Below are 8,061 nucleotides of genomic sequence, written 5' to 3' on the forward strand. Positions count from 1 at the left end.
GACGGAGGCACGGACGGAGAGAAAAGAGAGCGAGAGAGCGAGAGAGAGAGAGAGAGAGAGAGAGAGAGAGAGAGAGAGAGAGAGAGAGCGGAGGCAGCCATGTTGATGTCAAGGTTTTTTTTCCCATCGGGGTCAGTGGGACAGGAACCCCTTGTGGCACACACACACTGAACAGAACACATCGCCCGATGGGAAGTTCTTGTGTGCGGCAGAAGCCGCTGCATCATCTCCCGAAACCAATGTTCCCGGTGTCGGTTGTGAACGCGTCCGACTCGGACCACCTCCGGCTGCGTCCGTCAAATCCGAAAAGGCACACTCCGAAAGAAATGTCCGGACGAAATTGTGTTTTCCGTGTCTGAAAACAGCTTTAAAGTGTCGCACTCCTTCCAACTTGTGTATCGCGTCGTGTCGTCTCGGCCGTGAGTCACAACAAATGTCATTTCCAGGTTTGATGCTGAGAAAACTGAGCAACGATGAATCAATAGACGTACGATCCGCGACGCGTTCCTGGCGTTTCCTCTGCGAATATTTATATTTCATGCGTGTGCGTCACATCAGTCTGCCTCAGAGAGCAGCTACCTGTGATTGGTCTTACTCTTTTTTACTCAAACACACAACTTGGTCATAATTGACACTGAAAAAACAACAAAAAATGTTCACCAACTGAAGTTGGAAAGACCCAAATGAATTAAGTTTGTTCAACTTAACAGTTGACAAGTTCAGGCAATTGAAAACTTGAATTTAAAAAAAAGTAATTGTTCGTGTGACCAATTGAATTAATCCTTTTGTGTACTTCATCGAAGAGACTGAAGCGGAGGAGAGGAGTTCCTCCACCCAAGCCCAGGGGAGTGAAAGGAGAACTGGCTGACCGGCGGAAGGACGCAGGATAAAACAATTTTAAAAAAAAAACAATATCATTCTCTTCCTCTTCCCTCTCGGCCAGTAAGGAGAGGTGGCGTGGATAAAGACATGTTCCGATAAGGGCTCAGTCATATCGGTGGTAGTCTGGCCTGGCTCCTGTACCCGTTTTAGGATCCGGATGGGACCAAAGACCAAGACAAACCCAAACTGGACGAACCTGCTCAAACACAGAAATCAAATTTAAGCTGAGATTTAACGGTTAGACTAAGGTCCAGGTGAGGTTTAGGTTCAGGCGTTCAGCTTCAGGAATAAGCCTTCATATTAGAAGAAGAAAAACACACACATACACACACACACAAGGACAGATCCGACAAGGTCACGCGGTACACGAACAGCAGGGGGGGGGGGGGACCTTGGTTTCGTCTGCCCCGCGTTTCAGAGACAGAGACTCTAACTAAGGGAGGTTGTGTTTTCCTAATCAAGTGTTCTGGAATAAGAAAAAAAAGAAAGAAAGAAAAGGAAAATTATCCCCATTGTGCATCCTCAACTTATCCTGGCTCACAACCAAGCGGCCTCATCAGCAGACGGACGTGAGGCTGCACACCTGCTCCTGTGGCTGAGCAGGGCCAGACTGCGAGCCACCGTGCAGAGGGCCACACGGACAGTGTTGCTCATGTGTGCATGTGGGTTGTTCCCTGCAGGTCCTGCCTGTCTCCCTCGGTGCAGCTCGTTCAGCTCAGGTGAATTTTAAAACTCTTAGATGTGATCGTGAGTATGAATGTGGCTCCCATCACTCTGGAAAGTATGTGAAAAGGAAAAAATATTTCGCCTCCATTAGATTCTTTCTATAACAATGCAACACCAAGGACAGCACAGACACACAGACACACACACACACACACACACACACACACCTGGAGCCTGGCCGAGCATTTCTGCAAATGTGCTCAGAATAATGTTGGCTTTTCATATACAGCAAAAAACATTAAAAACCACAACGCAAAATGTGTACAGATCTATTCAATCAGCGATCTACTGCGTATGGCCCAAGTGTATGTATTCAACCATGAATAAAGCCTATTCATTTAAAATCACATGTTTTATTAGTTAGTTAGTGTTGGCTGTGTGATGCAAACTTATGACAATTTTAAATGCAATGAAAATACATACATCTTAAATTAGGCCCAAATATATTGGAACACATTTCCCAAATGAGCCAAAACAGTAAATGGATGGATGAAGATGACGAGTTAATAAACAGTACAGTGTACTTTGTAGACGGTTTGTAGATATTGCTTTATATTGGAAATTATATTGTTTGATGCTACAAGATCCATCCATTTATGAAATACAGTGTCCTGCATGTTCAGGCTTCATTTCATCTTCCACCTCTGAACCGGGAAGCTGTTTACCTCGATGACGACGTTTGATGCCGGTCGCACTTCCCTCTCTCCCACAGCGCTCTCTGGTTTCACCGCAGGTCAGGGTGGGCATGAGAAAGACCTGGCAGGTGGGGTCAGAGGTCGCGGGGGTCGGGGCTCGGCTCAGCAGGTACAGGGCTCCCGTTACACTGGAGGGGACAGGAGAGGGGTCTTGTCACTCACTGTCAGCAGATCACAGCGTTCAGCGCTCGGACGTATATCTCTCAGCGCTGGATTGTACACCTGCGAGGGGGAGGAGTCAGAACAGGAAACGTGGACGGGGATCAATATTGAGTTTCTGACCTTGAGCCGAAGACGATTCACTGATTGATTTGAATCAAACTGAAGTTTTATCCACATGTCTTGGCTGTGTTGATTTTAGCAAAACAATTTTGGTGTTAATTATGATCTTTAAAAACGTTAGTGTTACGGTTATAAGTCATGTTATGTGTTCGTACGGTGCGTGACACGTCATGCGTCGTTTCACGTTGCAGGACGCCATGAACCATCATGTAATATTTGTCTCGAGTTTTATTTGTATAGCAACAAATCGCAACATACATTACATACATACTGCGCTGCTATATAACGCGCTTTTCACATATCACATTTCATACACTTCTGGCACGGGGGATCGAACAACCGACCTCCTCATCGGTGGACGACCCTCTTGATCTCCTGAGCCACCCTACAGCTGTTGTGCTGGATCGCAACTGACTGTACAGGTTGTACCTAAGAAAGTGGCTAGTGAGCGTGAACAAACATACAAAAATTGACATTGTTTGGGGTTTTATGCAGTATATGATAAAACAATACGGGGATACGCATATGAGATTGTGACAGATCATTTTTGGTTATTGATTAATATATGATGTTATATTATGTATGTTATCATCGATAGATAGATAGATAGATAGATACACATGAACAATATACAACATGAAAATATACCCAAAAATGTCAACAAAACATATTTAACTTGAAAATATAAACATAAAAAAATACATGAAGGCACACTGTACTGATCTTCTCTTAACATTATACACTGTACTTCTGACTTGTCTTGTTGCTGATTTCCATTCTAATTCTCTCTACAACTGCACATCATATTAATAATATATAATTATATTATTAGTACTTTCATCTTCACACATAGTTCACCAGGTTCAGAGCTTCCCTGCCCTTTGTCTCATTCTCTGTCTCCCTCTAGTGATAAATGGTTTGATCGGGTTTGAAGATTTTTTTCGGCATTTGAGCATTTTTTAAAAAAGTGTGCATCGAGTGAATCTCACACCTGGACCTGGACCCGGACCTGGACCAGGACCAGGACCAGGACCAGGACCAGGAGATCAACGTGAATCGTGTGGAGGTGAATGATCCAACACAAGAACACACTGTGAAGAATAGACGTGTAAGTTTTGATCTTTATATGAAACATTTAGGGAAACATGGGAAAAGCCTCTGTTGTTGTTTGACCCAAGAACAGCACACGCACACACACACACGCACACACACACACACACACACACACACATACACGCACACGCGCAGATTTATGAAACTTTGGGATCCGACAGCTCAGCATGAAAGCAAAGGTGAAACTGAATCTGTAAATTGCAGAGCAGGGAAATGGAGAGCGAGCGAGAGCGAGCGAGAGAGAGAGAGAGGGAAAGACAGAGCGCTGTTATCAGAGCAGGGCCGTGTGTAACATCATCCGCCCCGCTAGAGTTTCCTGATCGCGTCAGCTGACCGCAGCCCCGCGCCCTGATTGGCTGATTGGCTCACGCGGCCAGGTAATGATGTAAGGTGAGTGTGTGGGAACGGGAGAGGGCGATAAAGCTGTGTGTGTGTGTGTGTGTGTGTGTGTGTGTGTGTGTGTGAGAGAGAGTGGGAACAGGGTAGGTTGATAACAGCTTTTCCCACTGCTGCCATATGACCCTCTCACCTGCCTCCAGAACACTGGTTATCACCAAACTCTACACAGCAGGAGGTCTGTGTGTGTGTGTGTGTGTGTGTGTGTGTGTGTGTGTGTGTTGATTGGTCCATCGGAGTGTTTGAATAACCCGAGTGAACAGAAAGTGCCAGATTGAGGAGGAGGGTTTTGCAAGAGCAGGACCAGAAAAAAAAAATCTACGAATCAAAGTTCAAACAAAGAAATTAACCAAACACAAAAAGTTCCAACACTGCTTCAGGAGCAGGACACAGGAGTAAGGGACGATATGACCATGAGTTTTTAAGATGCACAGACCTCCAGCAAAAGATAAATAACAGGGATGTTTTAATAAAACTGTATAACCACGGGGCGTCCGGTAGCTCACCTGGTGGAGCAGGCGTCCCACAGGGACTGAGTCCTCTGCAGCAGCCGCTGTTTCGGTTACGATCTGTTGCCCTTTGCCGTTCATTGTCCCTCATGCTCTGTCTGAAATTAAAAAAGAATATGCTGTAAATTCCCCTAAAATAATATATACAGTATTTTATAACAATCTCCAAACAGACTCGACTGTTGCTGGACCACAATTTGACGCCAGCCATCAAAGTACTGAAGTTGCCAAATGAATATATGCTCCTGCGTATTCGTAGTGCATCACTTTGTATCATAAAAGATTATTACTATGAGAACATTGACCGACTCTTTAAAGAAATTGTGGTGGTGTGGTCATGAGTATGGAGTTCATATATTTCATAAATGCTGGATGAAGTTTTTCTCCCGACCACCATAACTTTCTTCTTCTTCTTTTTCTTCTTCCTCTTCTTCTTCTTCTTCTTCTTCTTCTTCTGTGTTGTATGTCCCTATTTGCTACTCCAACACACACACACACACACACATTCACACCTCCACCCCCACGAACAGCTCCCAGCGTCCCCCACACCAGTTCCATCAGCACCATCCAGCACAGTTCCCACCATAATTGGCCAAAACATTAATTGATCTTGGCCTTTAGTTCGGCGTGTGTGTGTGTGTGTGTGTGTGTGTGTGTGTGTGTGTGTGTGAGGCAGAGTGAGACAGGGGGAGAGGGAATGACAGGCAGTGGGAATAGATTTTCTGGGAACTGAAAGCCCCCCATGAACACCACACTACATTTATCACACACACACACACACACACACACACACACACACACACTCCTTCACCCCTCGCCCCCCCCTCACTGGAAGAAGCTGGCTGGTTCTCAGACACCTGGTCATTACCATTGCTAATTAGGTGCCATTAATCAGGCCAGTGTGTGTGTGTGTGTGTGTGTGTGTGTGTGTGAGTGCGTGCGTGTGTGTGTGTGTGTGAATTAGACTGAATAGAAAATAAGAAGCAGTGTTTTTTTTCGAGACGCAAAAAAAGAGTGAGTTGTTTAACAATGACACGTTCGAATCATTGTTGTCGGACAGAATTCACGTTTCTTCCTTGTATGTCACTTTCTATGTCTTCAGCTATTTCTCCAGTTTACAGTAATGCTACAGTGAATCAAGCCAAGCTTGGCCAAATCCATGAAGCAAAGCATGATATAAAAGTATTCATGACAAAACTGTTTTCTGTGCTCCCTACCGAGAGCCACTGCTTTTCTTCCGTTTGGTTCGATACAGTGTAGAAGCCATTTACTGTAACGATGTACTGACAAATGATTCATCGTCTTCTTGGCCGTCGCTGTTGTTGTTGTTTCAGATCTGACCGTGTCTTCACACAGTGTGACTCGGAGAGGCTGAGGAGGTTACACGGCTGCACGCGGGGCCCCTCGAGCATTCCTCATGACACACAGATTAACACACAGTAGCCATTATTCAGAGTGTGTGTGTGTGTGTGTGTGTGTGTGATGATAATGAGCGAGATGCATCAGTGAGCTGTGTCATCCAAGGGCGTTAAGGAGGGAGACGGTTTAAAAGCACACACACACACACACACACACACACACACACACACACACATTCCTCCAGTGTGAGCAGACGTAGCCCTCCCTGGCTCCCTCCCGCTCACTCGGCCCAAAAACAATAAAAAAAAAATTAAAAAACACTGAGGAAAACAAACGAATCACTCGCCGTGTCCCTGAATCATCTCATTGAGCTTCACTGGAGCGGAGGAATAACGTACGAATCGGCCCCCGACACGACCGCACTGTAAACACTCAACGCACAGTCGGCCAAGTTGACGATGATTAATAAACTCTGGACTGTTTTTGTTTTTTTCCCCAAGTGCCCCTTCCGGAACCGATGGGAATAATTTATCTCCGTGCCAATGAACTAAGAAGCGCAAAACATCCAAACGGCCGTGAATGTTTTCCCCTTATGACTTCTGCATGTCGACACATTCTCAGAATATATTTCACCTTCATAATAAATGACGTGTCCATGTTTGCTCCGCCGTTCGCTTCATGGGAGGTGGTTTTTGTCCCGGTGAATGTCCAGTGTTGCTAATAACTACAGTCGGATGATTCAGGCAAAGTCCGCTCACCGTCAGTCCTCCTGAGAAGCCGGCGCTGTATTGTCCGATGGGCTCAGTTTACATTTTACAGACATTTTAAAAGGAGGCGGCAGAGCGCGATCTGCGTTCACACATACGAGCGCCTGCGGGACAGTTCAGGGACATGAAGAGCTAACTAACTAACTGACTAACTAACTAAATTTGAGTGTTTTTTAATATCTTGACATATCACTGACGACGCTAGACCAACAAAAAAAAAAAATCTTCGTCACGGCACTTTCTCTCGAATTCCTGCGACGGCCTCGAGGACGAAAGAATCCGAACAGAGACACGCGCGGGAAGACGAAGGCCGAGTGCATTCCAGTCAGCCAAAGGCCTTGGACAGGAACATATGCACACTGTTGTTCTTTTGTCTCGTTCCATTGCTTTCGCTCAGCTTTTCTCTTTCTCTTACAATTTCCTTGTTTCTAGTTTTTTTTGTTTGTTTGTTTGTACAAAAATGCGTAAGAATAAATTTGACACACGAGTTTACCAAAGTACGTATAGAACAAAGAGCAGAGCTATAAAAGACACACACACACACACACACACGCACACACACACACGCACACACACTGTTTGATGAGCCCTAACCAACCCTCTCTTGTTAAGTACAGGAAATTCCTCTTGGGTGTAAACAGTTGTTTATTAGAGTTACTGCTAATTCACACACACACACACACACACACACACACACACACACGCATTAACTCTCTGCATGGGCACACAGTCATAAACAATACGCTCACAGACACACTCTGAAGGATGCTTTACAGACAGCGACTGCTCAGTGTGCGCGCGTGTGTGTGTTGTCACCTTGTTGCCAGTTTCAGTTATTACTTCACACCTCTGCTATATGACCACACACACACACACACACACACACACACACACGCACACACACACACAGGCACAAAAGCATCGAAATATATGAGAAGCATTCACAGCATCTTAAACATTTACTAAGATTTGAAGAATTTCTAACTTCTGTCAATCCGCCGGGGCTCAGGGAGCAGAGACGGTCGTGCACTAACCAGAAGGCCGACGGTTCGATCCCCGGCGCGCCAAAGTGCCCTCGGGCAGTTCACTTAACTGCCCCGTGACTGCTGTGCCCGTAGTGAATGATGATATATGTATATACACGCGCTGAATGAATCAATGTGTGTGTGAATGGGTGAATGTGACTCGTACTGAAAAGCGCTTCGAAGAACTCTGTATGAATACACTCCATTTAACTTCAATAGAGTATTTAGTCAGAATAGAAAAGGGGCCAGAGCACAGGAAGTCAGGAGGAATCGTTCTAACCTTTTGATATATCTATATCTGACCCAG

General features: G+C 45.3%; 1 long non-coding RNA gene across 1 annotated transcript; it reads right to left on the bottom strand.

Annotated features, from left to right (window-relative positions):
* Positions 1–1,977: 1,977 nt before the first annotated feature.
* Positions 1,978–6,819, bottom strand: LOC118318567. Its single transcript, XR_004795760.1, has 3 exons — positions 6,596–6,819; positions 4,601–4,701; positions 1,978–2,525 (listed from the first exon to the last, which is right to left on the bottom strand). It is a non-coding gene; the product is annotated as an uncharacterized LOC118318567 (long non-coding RNA).
* Between the last annotated feature and the right edge of the window lie 1,242 nt (positions 6,820–8,061).

Source organism: Scophthalmus maximus, chromosome 13, assembly GCF_022379125.1.
Source record: "Scophthalmus maximus strain ysfricsl-2021 chromosome 13, ASM2237912v1, whole genome shotgun sequence".
Lineage (NCBI taxonomy): Eukaryota > Metazoa > Chordata > Actinopteri > Pleuronectiformes > Scophthalmidae > Scophthalmus > Scophthalmus maximus.